Source organism: Talpa occidentalis, unplaced genomic scaffold (genome assembly GCF_014898055.3).
Source record: "Talpa occidentalis isolate TD23 unplaced genomic scaffold, MPIMG_talOcc4v2.1 talOcc4.16, whole genome shotgun sequence".
Classification (NCBI taxonomy): Eukaryota; Metazoa; Chordata; class Mammalia; order Eulipotyphla; family Talpidae; genus Talpa; species Talpa occidentalis.
In genome coordinates, this window is record NW_023601653.1 from 24542439 (window position 1) to 24565560 (window position 23122).

At 33.6% G+C, this 23122-nt stretch overlaps 1 long non-coding RNA gene across 1 annotated transcript in view; it reads right to left on the bottom strand.

The window, feature by feature from the left end:
- The window catches only part of LOC119248277 (uncharacterized), a 186287-nt gene that overhangs the window by 17879 nt on the left and 145286 nt on the right, over window positions 1–23122 (bottom strand). Inside the window, exon 4 of the long non-coding RNA XR_005125892.2 lies at window positions 2653–2713. This is a non-coding gene — a long non-coding RNA (uncharacterized LOC119248277). The remainder of the gene's footprint in view (window positions 1–2652; window positions 2714–23122) is intronic.

The window sequence follows — 23122 nt, forward strand, 5'->3', positions numbered from 1 at the left end:
TTGCATTGTTTATTGCATGTTATGTTCCATCACTCTTTCAATGTTCTATTTTTGAACTTATATCTAATAGGAGAACTTTGCATTTCCTCTGAAAAATCATCAAATAGCCTTAGCTAGAATATGAATTTAGCTTGATTGGGAATTATTTTAGATAAAATCTGTACCTTTGAAATATACCAGATGATTGCTTATAGTGGTCTGAGGTCTTCTTGATGTCTCATTTTTCTAATTGATTTATCTTAACTATTTCTTTGAAACTTGCATTATTATTATTATTATTATTATTGTTATTAAATTGACAATGTTACATATGGTATGTAATATATGAAATTTTAATTTGGTATCCATAGTGGTAGGGGGAAGGGAGAGTGAAGGTATTTATCATATGGAAAGAGAGAAAGAGAAGGATGATGATTCATGAAAGCAAAGAACAAAGATATTCTGTTAAAAGTTTAGTCCTCAGCTCCTTCATTTTCATTTCTCCTAGTTCTTAAGATATACAACTTTAATTTATGTCCTTATGGCCCAACTCTCAACATCTTTCTTTGCCTTGAGAGGCAAAGGTATGGTAGATGAGTATATATAGAGAGAAATAGGTTCCATGTTGATTATCCAAGAAGACCCTCTATAAAGAATAAACAAAGGTATACTTGTATATTCTTTTTGAATATTAAAAGGAATAAATTCATGCCAAGTACAGGCTTTTATTTTCGCTTTGCCTTCTTTTGCTTATAATTTAGTTAATTGCATTGTAAAAATTTGCTTCACTTCTATTTTCTAATATTTCATAGAATACTGTATATATATATATATATATATATATATAACACTGTCTTCATGCAAAGGTGTAGCAATGTTTGAGATTCAGTTTGATGCCATTTTATTGTATATCAGTCAATATTGAACAGGATACTGTTTATAGAAAATAATTTCCAGTGTCCTGAGATAAAACAGGTTGACTAGTATAGGGGGCATAAGAAAAGCACTCATTGGGGGAAAGAAAATTTAACCTCAGTAAATTATAATCTTCTGTAATTATTGTCTCTTGCTGCTTTTGTTTACATATCTTTGAATAGTGAACATAATTTGGTTTAGTTTTTTTATCCTGTGAACTTTTCAATTCCCCAAATCTCGGTAACTGTAGGTCAGAAAGTATACTTAGAGTATATTTAATTTAATTCTGTTGACTAGAACAATATCTTGGCTGTTAGAAATGATTCCACGTAGGAAGGATTCTGTAATGTGCCAATTGTTTTATTTTGATGTCGACATGCTGCCAGTACACAGAAAATGGAAATCTATTTTGTGAATATAATTGATCTTGAATGGGGTCAAATTGTTTACTTCATTCAAATATGATGCTAAATTAACTTGTTAATTTGTTCACAAGCATAAACAAACATCTCAAATATACAGTTCATGTTCATAAATTGATGTGTTAATGAATTTTCCTCAACAGGGTTCCATCACACAAATCCCTTTGGGTTTATTATCTGAAAGGCCTAATCTGTTGGAAACCCCTGGGGGGTGGTGAAGGCATGAGGATTATACATGGTTAGAATTATTTGGTTCCTGAGAACTATCCTTTGTGTGTTGGCAATTTTCCTTCAAGGCACAAAGCATCTTAGCTGAAAATGTACTTAAAGATTACTCTCAGTCCAAATTCAGGACAAGGAGCTTTTAAAAAAGGTAGAGTGAGTAACTGTGAGCATATAAGCAAAATAAGATTCTGAATGATTTTGGTGCCACTGTACAAATCAATATAATACAGATCGTTTCATTAAGTAAAAATCGAACTATCATATTTTGATTTTTTTTTCAAACCATAGGAAAGTAAAACTGAGCTAGGACATAACCAATTTTCAGATTTAATTATTGTTTTAACAATTTGCACATTAAAAAATTCCTTTTCACTCAACATTTAATATTTGAATTGCCTTACTAGCACTCAATATTTCTATATGAGAGAAAAAAATCTGTTCACATTTTCACTAAAGTTTCTGTGGAGGTTAATACATTTCCCCCTGCCAACATCTTTCATAGCATGGTCAAATTTATGCTTAGAGAATTACTTATTCATTGTGATAATTGGGCTGAATTAAGCAGAAAAAGTTTAGGGCACTGGAATTGCTCAGTGTAATGCAGTAAAAAGACATGCAAATCAGAAAACGTAGTAAGAGAAATAAAAATTTTATATAAAATGATCTCTTGGTAACTTCAACTGTAAATATGGAAAGGTTTAATATTTCAGTAATCGCTACGCTATTGTCTTTACCCTGTTATTACTCCCTCTTTCTATCAGTTGGTAGACTTTTAATGACATCTCAATCTGATTTTATAATTAGTATTCATGTTTGGTTATAAAAACTGTCAGCTGCTATCCATTTTCTATGCTGGAGCATGGCCTCACTGATTTGCTGTGTCTCTTCCAGTCTGTGCCTGTTCACAAAACTTCTTCAGTCATTAAGTACTGAAAATTGGCAACTTACTCTGCTTTTCTTCAATTTTTTTGTGGTAAATCTATAAATCATTGTACATCCTCAAATCTAGGGGCAGAAGAGTCACATTAAAACCAAGGAGCAGGATTTTTAAAACTTGGTCTTGAAAAATTAATAATTGATCCCAACAGGTGCCCTCTACCCCCACTGTTACCTGCTTTCTCTGGCAGTCTGGAGACAGGGCTCTATGTCAATCAGATCTTCCTATGGATTCCCTGGGAAAATATATGGTAAAGGGAAATTATTTTTAATTGGTGTAAAATTATATTGATGTCAAATAAAGACAATGCATTTGGAAATAATTTCAAGTCACTAAGTCCGAAAACCTAGATCAAAGATATTTACCCACCTAATCATTTTTTTATTTGTATCTTCAACAAATGATTTTTTAAGCTCTATTGTATGCAAGCCACAGTGAATCATGGGGTTTTCAACAGCTCTTTTTGTCAAAAAATAGCAGGTCCAAATGGACAATATAATCTTAGTATTTCAGTATAACTGTTAGTATAAAATAGAGGATAGAACAGAACAACCACTATACAATATAGCTTGTAAAAGATTATTTATTTAACTATTGAATTATAATGGTTTGGGAATGCAAACCTGTAATTATTCTCTGAAAGAGCTTCCTGAGAGTGTATTATAAAAACATATATGTATATGTTTTTGAAAGCAGTCAAAATAAACATAGGTATTAAAGCCTATAAAAGAATATGTATTATGTCAGCTTTTAAAACGTTTAAGGAAGTTGAGGTTCATTTATATATTACAAACAATTAAGAAATAGTTCTAATAGTATCATCAAAATATATTTATGCTAAAATGAATTGTTTTAATATAAATTCAAGTGTTAAGAATTTAAATTAAAAATTATAATACAGTAATCCAATACTTTAAATTTTAAGAGTTACAAAACTATATTAAGCAAAACATGAATTAGTTGTTATTGAATATTACATATATTCTCAATATTCACATATACAACTTAAGTAAAGGCCCAGTTTACAACATGATACATAAGATGTCTTCCTAAGGTGTTGGTGAGATCCATTGTCATAAACTGGAAACAAAAACTGAAAATTCAAAAAAGTAATGTTCAACATCACTTGTAATCAGGGAAATGCAAATCAAAACTACCGTGAGATACCATCTTATACCAGTGAGAATGGCACATATTAAAAAAACTAGCAACAACAAATGTTGGCGAGGGTGTGGAGAAAAAGGAACTCTCCTACACTGTTGGTGGGAGTGCAAACTGGTCCAACCACTATGGAAAGCTGTGTGGAGATTTCTGGACCTACTAGACATAGAGCTTCCATATGATCCAGCAATTCCACTCCTAGGTATTTACCCAAAGGACACAGAAACATCAATTCCAAAGAACACCTGCACCCCTATGTTTATAGCAGCACTGTTTACAATAGCTAAGCTTTGGAAACAACCCAAATGCCCAAAAATAGATGACTGGATCAAGAAGATGTGGTACATGTATACCATGGAATATTACTCAGCATTCAAAAAAGATAAACACTTGCAATTTGCAGCAACATGGATGGCGCTGGAAGGGATCATGCTCAGCGAAATAAGCCAAAAAGAAAAAGAAAAATACCGGATGGTCTCACTCATAGCAGGAATCTAGAAAACTTAAATAAGGGACCAGGAAAATGAATATAAGAAAGTGAAAATCAAAATCAACAAAAAACTATGAACCAGAGACACTTTTTGGGGGTGGGGGGCGGGAGGGGAGGGATTGGGGTCAGAATGGGGGTTTGCAATTGTATGGGGGAATATAAAAATAAAATTTATTATTTAAATAAAAAAAAAAAAGAAACAATGACTTCAAGTACTAGCTTTTAAAGTACAATTGAAAGACCTACTGGTTACTTTTCACTATGGAACCCACAAGACAATGGAATACTATTTGAAAATGCAGAAAGAAAATAACTGCTAACATAATATTCTCCACAAAGTGAACATTACTAAAAAATTAAAGATGAAATAAATGTATTTTCAGCAAACAAAAAAAAAGATTAATGGGTCATCAGTACTTCAATAAAAATATCATAAAGTAGATTTTTTTCAAATAGATGTAAGAAATCTAGGAGAGAAACCCAAAAATTCAAGAAGCAATAAGAGAAAGGACAAATAATAAATTAAATGAATAAATATTGAATCTACAAAATAAAAAATCTCTATTGCTATTTAAAATATATGTAAAATCAAAATGCACAAAACAATAAAAATAAATGTGGATACGATGCAAATTCAAAGTGTTCTTTTGGCTTTATTGGGAAAGGAGATAAAATTATATCAAATATAAATACATCTAGGAGTTATATTATAATCTTTAGATGACTGAAAGCTAATAAAAGGAAAACAGAACAGAAAAATAATGATTTCAAAGAAGGCAAGGAAGGAGAGAAAAAGTAATTTATGTATTTATTCAACATAAAGTATCTATCACCATGTAGTAAAATAAGCACAAATAGCCCATATGATTCAGCTCTAATCTTAAATCTAAGTTAAGACTCTTTAACATTATAGGGCTATCAGAATGAATAAAACATAAAACTCAGATAAATTCTTTTCATAAGAGACACACTTTATGTCAAATGACACAGAAATGTTAAAGTGAAGAATCAACCTAGTCTGTGAGGGGTGTATAAACTCTACTAATACCAGACAAAGCAGATGTTAAGATAAAACATTTTTTAAGAGAAAAGAAAGATTTTTCATAACAATAAAATAGTCCTCCAGGATGATATCACAATTCTAAATCTACATCTATTAAATTATATAACTTCACACTATATAGAGGAAGAAATAAAGATACACCAGAAGGAAAAGACTGACAAATCCATAATCACAGTAGAATACCCTCAATAGGTGATAGAATAAAGAAAGAGGATTTGTAGATGTGACATCCTAATAAACAAATTTGACCTATTTGGCATTCTTTACCAGTATATCTGCAGTTGACAATGACAGTGCATAGATTCTTTCTATGGGGCACTTCGTGGAACATTGTGGAACATTGCACATATAGCATTTATTGACATTGTAAGGAAATTTCACTGCATTAAAATTTCATACAAATGCAAATTTCATGGGATTGCAAGTTCTTTGACCACATTTATATGAAGTTACCAATCAATAACTGAAAGAGTTTAAAAAAATGAATAGCACATTTAAAGACATTAAGTACAGTTTATTTGTTAAATTTTTCAAGTAGATAAATAGAACTAAAACAGATGCTTTCCAAAATATTTTCAACATTTATGTGAAGCTTTTACCCCATCATTTCTGAATTAAGTTCATTTTATTTCAGGCATTCAGTTCCTTCTATTCAGGCACAGATGCAGCATCTTTCTTGACCATGCAGTGGTCAAGAAAATGGTCATTATGCCTGTTGAGATTTTTACTCTGCTTCTGGCTTGTTGGGTAATCTAGACAAGGTACTAAACCTAACTAAACTAGTTTTCTCATTTGTAATGTGGGAATAATGATGGTACTTTATTCATAATCTGGCTATAAAGATTGAAAAGATGATGCTGATGAAGTACTTAGCACATAGCAGAAAAACAAACTCTAAAAATTGAGTGGAGTGCATCCATACATGGTTTTTCCTGTTATTTATTCTCGACAGTTTCACAGAATGTAAATGACAAGGTACTTTTTGGAACTCAGAAGACATGCCTTGGGGCAAATATTTTTCTCACCACAGCACTGTAGTAATTCTTTTATCTCCTATCTAATGGATTTGTTTGCCTTCAGGAGAAGTTACATTTTTGAATTCATAGCAAAACTAAAATATTACAATACAGAACATGGTCCACTTGCTAGTTAAAATAGCTCAAGAACTACTTTCTTTTGTTTCTTCTGAGTGAAACAAACATCATGACTATTAGGGCAGCCTTAGAGTCCTCTGTTTCTTGATCAGAGGTTCAAAATGAGCTAGAGTATTGGTGGGGGTGGGAAGTGGGGGATAAAAACATTTGACCAAGATATTATCTCATAAAATAAGATGAACATTTGTTGCAAGAATTTTGATTGACTTTACCTATGGACTTCTATCTACAATTTTATATTTGACTATCATACTGTGAAATTGAAAAACTAGTAAATTTAATAAAGAAAGTTATAAAATCATGGGTGTGTCTATTATTTCTCTGCTTGAGAAACTCTGAAATCTGTTAAAAATGAAGTACTTCATTCTTAGTATAACATGATCTCTGTTCAGACAATTTTACTCTCTCGACCTAGTATAACATGAATAAAATCTACACTATTAAAAACTTCTAAATAATAAAATGCCCAAACATGAGAAATTTAGCATTTTTTAAAGCATCAGCTTGTATTAGTTTTCTATTGCTGAATAATGATGACCTCAGCTTTCATACCATCCCTAAGTTCACAGGTTTGTAGGTTAGAAGTCAATGGAAGTCCTGACTAAGTGTTCTGTTGGGCTCTTACAAACTAAAATCAGATTGTCAAAAGGGGTGAGTGCTTGGCTCCTGGTTATGGGGAAGAATCTGCTTCCAATTTATTCAGGTTTCTGGCAGAATTTAACTCCTTGAGGTTGTGGGACAAGGGCTGTTCTTTCCTTCCAAACTGTCATCAGTGGTCACTCTTAGCTACCAGTTGGCACCCACATCCGTTGCCATGTTACCCTTACCAGCTTCCAACTCAAAGAATTTCTCATATGTAGAATTACTCTTTGAATTTCTTTTTTCCTCTTTCTGTGATTTGATAAGACCCTGTAGAAATTTGCCATGTCTCATAGTCAATGATTTGAGAGCTTCATTATATCTGCAAAATCTCATCAAAGCAGTACCTATGTTAGTTTTTGATCAGATAACTGGGACAAGGTCTGTGCATACCATGATGGGAATTATGGGGGTATTTTTAGAATTCTTCCTACCTCACAGCTTAGATACTATTTTCAGTTACACAAATGGGGTTATTTTAGTTTTTTTTTATTTCCTAAAAAAATCACTAAGATAGCAGAAATGGATAGACACAATTTTATCTGTTATCAATTCACTGTAAAAAAAAAAAAAGTCACTCCAATTAATTGACAAAAGGATTCCAGTAATTTTCTCCTGGTTTTGTTTTGCTTTTGTTCATATGAATTGGTTATTTGTTACCATTTGTGAAATAGCCTATTATTTGTTATGCTTTACATGATTAAACTGAAAAGAATCAAAAACTGTCTTAAAGCAGGGTCCACTGTATGTAAACAGGATTTTCATTCACATTATAAAAACATGGTTTTAAATTGATTTCTGTCTATTCTTTTTCCATTTATGTAACTTTAGTAAGACAACCAGCTAGTCAAACCTGAGGTTATCATCTGATTATTGATTTTTTTCTCTGCATTTTGAAGGTAGACTAAATGAGGACAGCTGAACACTGATTATAGATAAAATTAAATACATATATTATATGTATATAATCCAATCAGAGGCTAGAAAGAAACTTTCTATCATGTCGGAGATTAAGTATTTCAGCCTTTGTAGGGTATAAGGTATTTGCTTCATCTTTTTTTTTTTTTTAATTTGTTTCTTTTTATACTGCCCTTTGAAAATGTAAAAGACATTCTTATATCCTGGACATAACAAATCAGGCCATGGATCAAATTTGGCTGTGGTGACGATAATTTGCAGACCACTGTATATTTTTATTTTATTCCTAATCGTTATAACTGAATATTGTATTGAAATTATAGTCTACACTGGGATATGAGTTATATACCAACATACATTAAACAGCAAGCAATAAATTAATTTTAGGAAAAATGATGACTTCTACCAACCTTGCAGAGGATTTATTAAACTTCTCAGTATGTCTGATTACATGAGATTTTCATTTCTAAGGTAGCTGTATTGCTGACAGAAAAAAGCAAGTTTTCCTCCTTCAATAGTGAGAATATGCAGTATTCCAGGGAATATATAATTGATAGGCTACTTTTACTCTATCCTAAAAGCCAGGCTATCCTTGAAAAATATTATTTCTTTTTTTGATACTTTAAAAAACAACTAGTGCTTACAATTTACTTTCAAAGCAATGAAACTGAGCACTGTTTTAGATGTGGATACTAATAAATAATTTTCTTTTCCTTCAGGATCTTCCAGTTAATACTTCTTAATTCCCAGTAAAATTTTGTATGTTCTAAATACTTCTTTGCATAAAGTATTACTTATAGTATTGGTGAAATGAATATATTGTGACCATATCCATTAGACATAAAATTTTAATAAGGAAAATTATTGGCTATTTATTGAAACTATTTTGAAAGTTTCAAAGACAACCTTATTCAGAACAGTACAGGATAAATACAGTTTGGTGCTCTGAAATAGCATAGTACAAGCCCATTCAACTTTTTTTTTTTAATTTCCTGTGAAGGCCTGAGTTTTAAATTCCAAAGACTTGAGTGGAGTTAGTCCAGAACACTTATCCATTTATAAATTGTGCAACCTATATGACAGTAAATTATACAAATTAATTAAGTGGAAAAATTCCATAAAAGACATATTACAATCAAAAATGACACAAAACATAAAAAAATCCAAAAGCCTAAAGAAATTAAAATTGAAAATCCATCTCATGAAGAAAAACTCCAGTCACAGATGTCTTTGTTGGTAGGTTCTCTCAAATATTTAATATCACACAAACTTGTTCATAAAATAAAGGATGTTAGGAACATTTCCCAACTCATTTTATGAGGTTAGTGTTACTTAATATTAAAATCCTATAATGTGATTAATTTTTTTAAACCTATGGACCAATATCCTTTGGGAATATAGAAGCAAAAATTCCCCCAATGTATTACAAAATAGAACGCAGTTATAACTAAGAGTAAATATCAGCAAGTAAGATTTATCTCACACATGTAAAATTGTTTTAAACTTTAGACTGAGCAATATAATTCATTATAATAAAAAAAAAACAATAGATGGCCAAAAAGAAATTTATAAAAGTCAGTACTGGTCATGATGAAAAGTCTCACTGAAATAGGAATGAAAGAGAACTTCTCAGACTGTTAAAAAACATTATGTGAAACTTGAAGCCATGCAGACTTAATATCCACTTAAGATCATAAAAACAAAAAACACACATGGATTTCAGTTTCACTTCTTCTTCCATTTAACTTTTTATTTGAAGCACTAATACAGACAATAGAGCATACACACACACACACACACACACAAACTGATCTATAGATTCAATACATTCCTAATCAATATTTCATCAGACTTTGTTAAGGAGTGGGATGGGCTTGATAACTGATTAAAAAATAAAAGGATAAGCAAAGGCCTCAAATAGCCAAAACAATTCTGAAAAAAGAACAAAATTGAAGTACTTACATTACCTGACATTAGGAATTACTATAAAAGCAATAGTAATAAGATAGAGTGTGATGTAATATAAGGATAGATGGATGAGCACATGGAATATAATATTGTGTCCAGCAATAAAATCTACTAGAAATCTAGTTGCTGAAGAAAAAAATTAAACATGTATTCAGTGTTTTCATAATAATATCATAGCAGCTTTATGTATATTTGTCCAAAGTTGGAAACAATACAAATATCCATTGTTAGTGAATGTGTAAACAAATCTGGTATATCAATACATTGGAAACTTACTTAGCAATAAAAAGGAGCAAAACTTGATTCATGCAATACCAAGCTGTATCTGAAAAATATTATGATGAACAAAAGAACAAGATACAAAAGGATTTGCTGTGTGATTCTGTTTATACGATGATCTAGGAAAGGCAAAACTAATAACTATGGACATAAAACAAATCAGTGTTTCTTGGGCCTAATATTGTATTCACTTAACAATAAAGGAGTCAAGGGAACTTTCTGGGATGAAAGTAATAATATTTATCTTGATTGTTATGATCAATACATTGAAGAATATGGATATTAAATCTGATCAAACTATATAGTTAACATAGGTGTATTTTATTGTATGTAAATTTTACTTCAATAAATTTGAGCTAAGAACAAGTTGCAAAAATAAGTATATAGCCTGTCTTTGTTTACTCTGTACTTCATTTATTTAATAGCTTTAATTATATTATTATCTTCTCTATACTTTTCCAAAGGTTTTAGCTCCAGTGTTTTGTCATAATTAAATACTATGGTAGATTGTATGTCTACATTTTTTTCTTTTTTCTTTTTTTAAAAACTCATCCATCCATTCATACAAGAGATGGAGTGCAGACCAGAGATGCAGGGGCGAGAGGACCCACCAGAGATAGAGTGGAGAACAGATAGAGCAGACAGAGTGGGGAGCAGGCTGAGGGGAGCAGTGGGTATAACAGGAGAGGTCTGCTGTGCCATGTGGGTCACCTCCCTGGCCGGGGATCAAACTTGAGCTACAATGGCTGTGAACAGCCCCACAGTGCCACATCCTAACCCCTTGTGCCACCAGGGAGGCCCTATGTCTGCATTTTTTATTTCAAGTCTTCTGTCCTCCTCTCTGGGACCTGGACAACCCCTTTTTTTGCATTTCTTGCCAGTATATGCTTTGAACTTGTTTTGGTATTTTCAGACCTCAGTTACCTGGCATTGGGCTGAGCTTGTGTGGCTGGGCTGTTCTTCACAAGGGCATGGGTAACATTTGTAGTTTGATCGGGAGACTGCCATTTGAAATCCTTTCTTCTCTCTCCCTCCCTCTCTCTCTCAGCACCAATTAAGGATCATTAAGTATATTGAGTATGAGTACATTTCTTTACTTTTGTATGTACAGATGGCTTGACTCTTATAATAGGCAAAATGAGTTTTTCACCTTCAGAGTTTGGTGTCCCTAAGTATCCCTTTGTTTCATACAAATTCATATCTGCAAGGGCACAACCATCATCACCATCATATCTAATATCATGATCATAATACACCAGGCACTGTGCAAGACCATTCCTTTGTGTATTCTTTAGTACCTTCACACTAGCTTTGTGTTTGTTAATCAGAGTTCAAATTAATGACTCAGTTTTCTCTTTTCACGCAAGAAATTCCTTGTTTTGGGTACTTACAAGCCAATACATATAAAAGATTTAAAGGAAATTCCTTAGAATTAATCTTTATAAAATAAGATATCCTGGTCTAAACTTTACATCAAACTTTCTATCATACTTTAATATGACTGGGTTGAAGGCTCAAGTAGCAGGGTTTTTAATTTCAATCTTGGCCTAGAAATTCTTTTTGTAGAGAATGTGCATTTATACAGAATTTAAATTAAAATATAAGTAAACAAGGTTCTCTAAAAACCCTTCTTGACATGCTTTTCTACAACTCCTCTTGTATCACTCTTCTCCAAGCTGACTTATAAGGTATGTTGGGGAAACATTGAGAAATTCATTTTAGACTCAAAGCAGTGATTTTGATGTATAAGCTTTCAGTAAAGCATTTATGTGTTTATGCCCCAGGCTCAAAAACTCATCTAAAAAGCCAACCAAGGCTCTTGTTAGCCAGAAAAATAAAATGTAATTTTTGTTTATAGTTATCAGAGTAGACAGTCTGTGTTGATTCTCAATGCCACTCTAATGTGGGAGAGTGTATATGTATTCTAAAGTATGTCAAAGACATTTAGAAAGGAATAGCCATTCTATCAGAGGAAACACTGTTGAATATCAAGTTGAAAGCTGCCAACAGAATGAAGAAATAGCAAGTTGCTTGTTTAGGAGAATGGATGATCTCGAATGATTGAGAAGTAGGCATAATTGACATGGAGTTACTTAAGTTATCAATTAAAAGGTGATGACTTGTCATTAATAAGCAGACACAAAAGACTAGGAAGAGCAAGACCAGATAAAACCTAGTTGTGTTAGCAGGCCAAACCAAAATTGAAACTAACTGATGGGTCTAAGTCACATCTCTGGGAACAATACAAATGAGCTGAAATAAACCAATATGAGATGCTAGGGATTCCTGCCCACATAAGCATTCTCCAGATCTGGGCATCTGCCACTGGAGGAAACTCTACACAAAAAAGCAACATTCCCTTCCCAAGGAGATGATGCCAAAATGGACTCTCCAAATTCCAGCCCCATTGTCTCCAGAAGCAACTCTTAATGTTGGTCTCTAGAAGTTCCTCTAATGTTGGTCTCCAAAAGCTCCTCTTAATGTTTCATAACCTCCCCACTCTGACTTCCACTTGAATTTTCATCAATAAAATCATATTCTGATTATATGTGATTTGCTTTATATAAGATAAACCTTTCTAATCTAGCGGGAATTAGCATTTTTAAGAACTGAACCTCATATTACACAAGTATCAAAGTATATAAAGTATCAAAGCAGAAGTGTTTTGAAATATCTGAAAGAAAATTCAGGTCAGTGAGGTATATCCACAGGCCTTTACATCTACAGCCTTTCAAATGATTAAAAATCAATTTGAATATAATTTTCCAAAGCTGATTTACTCTAAACTAAATTAATTTTTCTAGCTTCAACAAGGGACAATCTGTAAAACATAGGGACAAAATTCATAATTTGTGCATAAAATGATAAGGTGGTCACCATAAGAGAAATGTAGATTTGACTTGCAGTGTAATTTTTAATGCTTCATTTACATTATAAAAGTCTCTGACAGTGGAAACTGTGAGTTTTTTAATAGGTCTTGAAAAATCTTGAGTTTACTATTTACATATGCAATTTAGATTCCTGACTGCATATTTTGCAGTCAAAATATGCTGAATACATATTTTACTCAGTTGTGAGTCCAGAAGTCAATGAAAATATAATTATTTCCATCCTAGCAAGATGGAATTGCCAGGGGGCATAATTAAGGGGCACATCAAGCTAATTGCTTTCTCAAAGGCAGTAAGAGAAAGTGGGGGGCATCAAGAACATATATGGGCCTCCAGAAAGAACCATTCCTCTTAAAAAAAAAAAAAAAAAGAAAAACAGATACTTATGGCCCACACATACATGGGAAATGATGAAAGGGCGAAACCACAGATTGAAGGAAGTAATAAGATAGAGAGGAGGATTTGACACAGTAAGTAATGCCTGAGTACCATTTGCCTGTATATTTTCTTTGAAATACATATCCTGAGAGATGTTCTTTGAACAGTTTTCTCTAGCTAAATTTGTTTGAGAAAAAGAAAAAGCTGTTTGGCAAACATATTGCACAATGTGTTTCTTACGTTGATTCAAAATATCTTTAGAATATGTACACGTACACCATTAAGAAATTCTAGAGTAAAGAAATCTGTAACATTTCATTGTCCTAACATCAAGAACATATTTTAGGATCCTGTGCCATAGAACATTTTTCTTTGATCAACGGAGTTCTTCCTTAAAAAGACCTTTAGACTGAAGATTTTAATATGCTATTTAAGAGCTAGCTCAAGTCTAAAAGAGTGCATAAATTATTGGAATACTTTTATCATGGAATAATTTATGTCTGAAAATAAAGAATACATACTTTCATAAGAATGCATCTTATAAGTAAAATTAAATGTTATATACATGCACAAAATAATCAAGGTGATGAAAATTAAAACAACAGTGAGATACCACTACACACTTATTAGAATGCCCCAAACCTAGGACACTGACAACCCCAATGCTGTGAAGCTGCTTTAAAAATTAGTCATAAGAAAAATTTCCAAAATATGTGAACTTCTTTATGACTTAATACAGTTTGGTGAGTGCAAAGAGGAATACAATGATAGCAGGATGAGAAGAAATGCCAAGAGATTTTGTCAATATAAACAGCATGTTTGGACAGATTGAGGTTGAAAGAGTAGGAATAATTGCTACTTCCATAAAATCTATAACTCTGTGCAGTTATAAGTCATGTGATCTGTTTTCCTTTCCAGAGCTTATTAATTAATTTTCATGATGGTCATAGCTGAGCCCTTGTCTCTTATACTTCATATGAAGTCAAGCACCAAATCTATTTAATGTTAGTTTATTTTCTTTTCTTCTGTAACTCAAGTATAAGCCAGCGAAATCCCATATATATATGAGATTATATATATAAATAAATTTATACATATATATATATAGCTACTATACCCACTTAATCTAACTTTAGCTGATATACTCCTTGAAATCAGAGTAATTATTTTAGAAACACAAAAATGACCATTATTTCTAATTTAAAACCATTTAGTGGCTCTCATTGACCTTCTATGAAAACTAAAGTTCTTAATATTAGCTTTTTAAAAGAAACATTTTAGTAATATGTTTATTATTTATTTAACTTATGTTCTGCTACCACTCTTCTTATTAATGCTCTTTTTATAGAACAATTTTCCCCCTTCCTGGAACATGCCATAACTCTTCTTCCTTTACTGCCTACATACATGCTGTTTTCATTCTCATAATGTTCCTGCTAAGCATTCTCAGCTAAGCATCATATTCTTCATAAACCTTTTCTGGTTTTCAACATGAGGTTATAGCAACATGAATAATTTCATAGTGCAGACTACCCTGTGTACTTCCTGTTTAGGTGATGTGTCAAGTAAATTTGACATGAAATTACTGAAAACTGCATTGAGGATGTTATCTATTTTACCTGTTGGTTAAATAACTTCATAGGAGGTGTAGACTTACTATAATAACATGAATATAATATTGAGGTTTATTGATTTTCTGAAACTTGATTCAAGTATCATAATAGAATATAAAACTGGAATTTTATCTCAGAATCAAATAAAAGTCAGTGGCCTGAAATGACATCACCACAACCATAAAAAATGTAGCAAATATTTTAGATCGAAAAATGCTGTGGTAGACCACCAATGCAGAACTAATAAATACAACAAACAAACACAGCCCTCATATACCTTGAGTATATATGTTTGAAGTAGAAGTGATCAACATCTTGAAAATCAGAAGTGAGAAATTTTTTGCAAAAAAACTTTTTTTTTTAACAACACAACACAAAGAGGTGTTGCTTCCTCTTTAGCTCAAGTCAGATGAAAAATGGATTAAGAAGCCCATGTGTTTGAAGGCCAATGTGGACTGGTGCCGGGAGTGAAAATGGAGAAAGTAAAGGTGAGATATTGTCGATATTGGTCTGAGCAGTACAAAAAATAGTTTGATTTGCTTTGGAACCTTCTATTTAAAGTTGAGATAAATCCATTTGTTTTTTCTCCAGGATAGAGTGTGCGCTTCACAGAATAGAAAATCATCCAGGAGCTAATTCTAATAGTTCCTGAGGGACTTTCAGAGTGTGAGCATGATAAAAAGTCTGAAAAATGCAAATTCCAAGAGCCGAGGAAGAGATTTAAAGGAGCTACCAAAGAAATTTGCACCATCTTTCCATGGGAATACATTGAAATGTTTCTAGTGTGGTGTCCAAAGGCTTGAAAAGCATGAGCTAAGTTCAAAGTCAGCTTTTAAGACCATTCATTAACAGATAAAAATGATGAGGGAACATGAAGGAAAAATCTTGTCTTCCTCTTTTCAGCCTGGAGGAACTAGAGACCTGACTGAATGGGGGAAGAAGAGTAGAAGTCAACCGGGGAACAGAGAAAAGGTCAATGGTTCACAGCTTCACCATGTCAGATTTGACACATTCTTCAGGCCCAACTTGGGAGAAGACAAGCACATTTACTTTATTATTTTATTTTATTTTTTTAAATATTTATTTATCCATGCATATAAGAACTGGGATACAGGCCACAGATGCAGGGGGTGAGAGGATTCACCAGTGACAGAGTGGGAAACAGAACAGGCAGACTGACTGATATACACTGCTGAGGGGAGCAGTGGGTGAGTCAGAAGAGGTCTGCTGTGCCATGTGGGTCACCTTCCTGGTGGGGGATCGAACTCATGCTGCAGTGGCTGCGGATTGCTTCATAGTGCTGTGACTTAACCCCTTGTGCCACTAGGGAGGCCCCAAGCACATTTACTTTGAAAGAATTTCAAACGGACTATTATCTTCCAAGAAATGAAAACTTTTTTTTTAATTAGCAGAAGGATTTTAATCTCCATTACTTTTGCCTATCAAAATAAGTAGCTGGTTATGATTGGAATGTTCATGAAGCTGTGGAAATGCATCCTCAATAGAGAAAATGGCTCAAAAGGAAAAGGAGAAATGTGAAGAGAAACGGCCCAGAATGCTAGGGAGAGAAGAGCTCGGATCAAACCCCAGGTGAAAAAAGAGGAGGGAAGCAATGAACAGGATAAAATCCAACATAACAGGTGAAAAGAGACAGACTGGCTGTTTCTTTCTAGGACAGCTCCTTATAAGAGGTCAGCACTTCAGAGAAATGAAAACGGAGATTATCAGTGTAGTCATTGCTTTTTGTCCACACCCTCCCATATGCAATTCACAGCTTTCAATGAAGTTTAATATGATTGAAGGTCTTCAACCAAACCAAGGGTATGGACAGAGGCTTTGCAGGTGGAGAAGATGAAATTTGCAATGTTTCTCATGCTGAAGAGGTGGTAAAGATATGGTCCAGAATATTTACAGGCCCAGTAAAAATATGGATGGGGGTATGTATGGTGATGGCTTAGCCAGAATAAAGGCCAACAAATTTGTTCCCAATAAGGAGTTTCTGGGTTCAGATTGTAGGTGAAGAGATCAAGAGGGACCAGCTCAGTTGAAAGAAGATCCTTTTGGTTTGGATAAATTTTTTCAAAGAAGCCAAACACCATTGTGGATCTAAAAGACCCTCAGACGATAGCCTCCTCAAGGAGCATGAGAAAGAAGGCAAGGAGAGGGGGAGGGAGTAGATGCACCTCTCTTCAGAGTGAATGAACTATTATGCAAAACTTTCATGATGAGAGTCAGATGGGGAAACACTTTTTAAATGATCAGGATAAAAACCAAATCTGGTCAACCAAATCTAGAAACTAGTGCTACTTTTTATTATGGAAAAAAAGGGGGTGGATGGAAATTCTACTTTGAATTAATTACTTTTTTTAAGGTAATTTTTATTTATTTATTTCATATAGAAGAACTGGGGTGCAGGCCAGAGGTGCTAGGAGTGAGCAGATTAACCAGAGACAGAATGGGGAGCAGAACAGGCCGACTGACAGCAATCTACTGCTGAGGGGAACAGCGGGCAAGACAGGAGAGGACAGCTGCACCATGTGTGTTAGTTCCCTGGCCAGGGATTGAACTCAGGACGCAGCAGTGACAGTGCTGAACCTTAACCTCTAGGCCATCATGGACACCCTGAACAATTTAATTTTTTTAAAGAGTAGGTTTTGTCTTTCTCCCACCTTTGGCATTTGTAGAACATTCTCTCCCCACACAAAATTAAAACCACTTCCTTTTGTGTGACATTAGTACTATCAGGTTAATATTTTGTGTAAGAACAGCTGCTTATGAATAAAATCACCCAACCACAGTGAAGAGAAGGATGTCCATATGTTGGCACTGTCCTCTAAATGATGTTTACCTTTATTGTACTGTTTTAATTTCAGTGGGGAAAGTAAGCTCTTCTTGGTGTAATTATTTGCTTCAGATAAAAACTTACAACAAAAAAAAAGTAAGTAGCTGGCAGTGGTGTAAGTAATAATTAAAATAAAGAAAGAAAAGTTTAAATGGAACCACACATAATAATATAACAATCTATTAGGTATTAAAACTCTGGACAGAGGGGTGTTTTCTCCATTCATAAAAATTAGAAATAACAGAAAATGACAATTGCTTAACTCAATTCACTGAAATTGTTATACTTTTCAGAGTAGGTGGCTGGATTTATCTTTTGGTTGATAAGTAAAAAGGAATCCAACTTTGAGAAAGTTTCACTCTTCCATCCTAAATGTTTATGGTTGCTTTCATCTTTATAAAATGTTGAGAACGGGGCCTCCCCAGTGGCGCAGCGGTTGAGCACTGGGTTGCAAAGCTGCCCACAGCCTCTGCAGCACAGGTTCGATCCCTGGCCGCAGGGCGAGCATCCCCAATGGCGTGCAGACCTCTCCTGCCACCCGCTGCTCCCCTCAGCAGTATACCTCGGTCCTTCTGCCTGTTCTGTTCCCCGCTCTGGCTCTGGTGAATTCTCCCACCCTCCTGCGCTTCTGACTGTGCTTGTATAAATAAATAAATACATCTTTAAAAAAAATAAATAAAATGTTGAGAACTATATTCAGACTAATTCTCAGCATAACTAAAATGTTATTTGCTTTTTAAATGCACAGACTCTATTTCTAACTCAATTTATATTAAACTCTAGTTTATTTATTTATTTTTTTTTTTACTATGTACATATTTCCAGTAAGTGATTTCCTCAGTGAAGTCTGTGGCTTAATTTAAGTCTTCAGAATGTAAACCTTTTCTGAAAGCGTGCATAAAAAATCTAATTTAGTCATGGGGAAATGTTAAGTTAGTGGAAAAAAAGAAAAAAGAAAAAACAAATAGGAAATGAGAATGATTGGTGCACCATTTCAGTTAAACCAACTTCAGTTTTAGTAGTTGTGCTCTTAGATAAAGTATACAGAAAACATCTTAATTTTTTTGTTCCATTCTTGCTCATGGGGACATTTAGGAAACTCTTTAGCCTACATATTTGAGAACATTCCAGCAGAGCAAGATAAAGTGCATTACTAAAATTTCTTGAGGCCATTATCATCTTGGCTTTACCTACTGATGGTAGCAGGTAGCTGTTTTGAACAATTTTTTCCTTTCTTTCTCACAGGATCATTCATTATTCAGAACCATATTATTTTGTTGAAACACTAAGTGGTGAATAATTCCACACATGTCTTTTCCATTTTACAAAATTTCAAGGGTTTGGATACCCTCAAAAAATACAACAGCAGGACTTCTCTGCATTACTTAAATTGCCAGAGTTACACAGTGTTAGCCCTTACAGATCATTATACATACTAAGTAAATCAAAGGCACAGCCCCCTTTCCTAATACACATAAATAGAAATAACTACAATGGCCACAATTTGCATTCTGTTAATGAAAGCAAAATTCTAGAAGAAAAGAACTCTTATAAATAGGTCACAATTTTCTGATCCATTATCAGAAACATTTCAGCTTTGCTTAGTTGTTGTAATAGGACATTATCCAAATCCACGGTGATGCACAGAACCACCTATACCATTTGAGATTTTTGCTTGCTTCTCTTATTGCATTTGATAATGGCTTCAAGTTTATAGTATTCTTACATGAAAGGAAAGCTAAATGTGACAATGCAACAGATAGTTAATCTATAGTTTTGTGGTCACAAGGTCTGAAAAATGAGGGTAGTTTTCTTATTAGAAAGATGTTTTTGCAAGTTGTGAAAAATAGGTGAAAAAATATTAGCCAGCAATGCCACTGAAAAAGTAGTAGTAGATATTTGAAGTAACTCAGATTTTCTTTCTTGATTGTAAAGGGTAAACAATCAGTTTGTGATTATCTGTTTGTTATTTCTCTACCATCTTCAGTAATAGAATTTATGGAATTATTTCTGTTTTGCTTCCTACAAAGTCTGACCGCTCTATTCTCAGTGTTAGAGATTTTAGCAAGAATCCAATATAAGTTATATATGGAAACAATGAAGATTCCTACTTCTGGAAATTCTATTTTGCTATCATTTCTATCTTATAGGAAATACATTCTTCCTTTTAGGTGATATGAAGATTTTAAACTATTTAAAGCAAAAAAAATGCTATACTTCTTTTAAAATGACAATATTTAATTACCTCACTTGTATATTGTTTTTCTCTCTCACTTAATGAACATTTCTTAGAACCCTTCTGCATATACAAATTAAGTAGAGTTAAGGCCAGTATAACATGTTAAGATTTTTCTATAAGGCAATTATGATGCAGACATACAATAAATAAAAATAAATTATAAAAAAATGAAGTTAAGCTATCATAAACTTTGTTTATACATTTGAAGTGAGAGAAACATAAGACATTTTATAATTTGGACATAGTTTAAACAATTACACGAAGTTATGTATTTTTTCCACTTGAGATATCGCTGTATGTCACAGAATAAGCACTCTTGGTGAGAGAAAACAGTGATTAGCAGGAGATATCTCTTTTGTTCTCATGGAATTCACAGCTGAACTGCAATGTAGCAACATAGCAGGTACTCTTTTTTTTTTTTGCCAGGAGGAGGGTATGGACAAATTCAAATATTTATTCCAAATTAAGTGAATGATCTTTTTCAGATTGACTTTTAAATCATGAACTTCAAAGGATAAATTCTCTTGACTAATTGTAAAGATCAAGACCCATAAATTCTTTTATGATAAACATTGAGTTGTCATGAGATAAAAATATCTCCTGGGCCTCCCTGGTGGTGCAGATGGTTGAGCGCTGCACTGTGAAACTTTTGCAGCCTCCGCGGGTTTCATCCCGGCCAGCAGGCGAGAGTCCCACATGGCATGGCAGACCTCTCCTGTCTCGCCTGCTTCTCCCCTCAGCAGTGTATTTCATCAGTGTGCCTGTTCTGTTCCCGGCTCTGTCTCTGGTGAATCCTCTCACCCTCCCACGCATCTGGCCAGCTCTTGTACAAATAAAAAATAAATCTTTAAAAATGAAAAATAAAGATGTCTCCTAAGAGGGTAGAAATAAGAGCTATATGCAGGGTCTCCCTGGTGACGCAGCAAATTAAGCACAGCACTGTGAAGCTATCTGCAGCCTTTATAGCACGGGTTCAGTTCCTGCCCGGCCAGGGAGATTCCCACATGGCATGGCAGACCTCTCCTGTCTCACCCGCTGCTCCCCCTAGCAGCGTTTTTTGGTCTGTCTGCCTGTTCTGCTTCCTGCTCTGTCTCTTGTGAATCCTCTCACCCTCCTGCGCCTGTGGCCTGTACCCCGCTCTTGTATAAAAATAAATAAATCTTTAAAAAAAATCTATATGCAGCATTTCTCAACCATGATGTCAATGATGTCTTTAAAAATTTTTTCTTAGACCTTCAAGAAGGATGCAGAGAGAACCAGGGTGGCATAGATGAGCCCTTTTTTCTTTAATTAAAGTAAAATTACAATATAACATTATATGTTTCAGATGTTTGTTGCTACAAATTAACATGTGTATATACTATCAACATATGTCATACTACTAAAAGTCCAAATCTGTCCTTCCTCATACCATTGTCCTGTTCAATTTATCTCTTAATTGACTGATTGATATTTGCAATGTTGTAAATATAATCAACAAAAACAAAATAGTTGACTGAGCTTTTCTTGCACCTACTGGTAGAATGTTACATACATCAAAATAATGCCATGTAGGTGAAAGTTCATGGGAAGACAACCCTTTTTTTTAAAGATTTATTTATTTATGCATACAAGAGCTGGGGTACAGGCCAGAGATGCGGGGGGTGAGAGGATTCACCAGAGACAGAGTAGGGAACAGAACAGGCAGATTAGCTGAAGTACACTGCTGAGGGGAGGAACAGGCGAGTCAGGAGAGGTCTGCTGTGCCATGTGGGTTGCTCCCTGGCCACTGGGGATGGAACTTGTGCTGCAGAGGCTGCAAATTTCTTCATAGTGCGGTGCTTAACCCCTTGTGTCACCAGGGAGACCCCAAGGAAACAACCCTTCTTAAAGAAAAAAGAAAAGCCAGATTGGGAGAATCCTTCAGTTTTGCACAGTGACTTTTCCCTTTTCTTCACTAATATGATAATGATGTCCCTAGAGATGCAGTCAGTTTGTAAACTTGAAAACAATATCCACACAATAGAGATTGTGCAGCAGAGAGATAGAAGGAGTCCAGGTCTTTGTTTGGAGATTCTTGAACAATTCTACACTCATTTGACTGCTTACACCCATAACTCTTATTACCATGATAAATAAGCCCTTTTGTGTAAGTTCTTATAACATTGTTTTGCTATCTTTTGATGCCTCTATCCATCTAGTTAGACTATTGAATATCAATCCTTCTCATTATTAAAGATCTGATACAGATTATTTGCTGTCAGTTAAAATAAGGATTTATTTTTGTGCAAATATAAAAAATATTATCTATATCCATCAGAGAGTAGAGGGAAGCTTGAGTGAATGATTCGGATAACTAGGAAGAAGAAAATACAATGCAGAGTAATACAATCAGTTTTATTTCATTTCATGGTTGATAATTTATAAATATAAATAGACATTGAATACATTTTGTAGAATTGCTTTCATGAAGAATAAATTAGTTTGAATAATTTCTCTATAATTGACAAATATAGGCACGGATTATTTTTGCTTTTGACAATCACAGATTCTAAAATATTTCAAGAGTCCAATAAAAAGAAAAACTGTTTTTGGGAATATTTTTCTTGCCAAACTGTTTGAATATGTAGCTACCACAAAACCACTTGATTAAAATTGTCTAGTATGTTTTCAGTTGCAGTTTACTCATGCATTATGTAGTGTGTGGCTATTTATTTTAATATGATGTATCTTGTCTATAATTTAGACCATACTTGAAGAACAGACACACATTTTATTAATAAGTTAATCAGGCACAAAAGATCTAGTAAGTATGTTCCTTTCAAATGCTTAATGTCAACCTTTTAGATTGTTCTAAATGTCTTGCATGTAGATATTAATGTTTTTGAATGAGTTAAGATCTGTAGTATTTTTGACCACTGGGAGAAAATGATGGGTATGAATTTTTTTATTTTAAAAATATTAATGAAGCCAATAAATACACACTAGAATTGTTTTTCTACCAATTTTAGATTTAAAAAATGATCTGGAGTC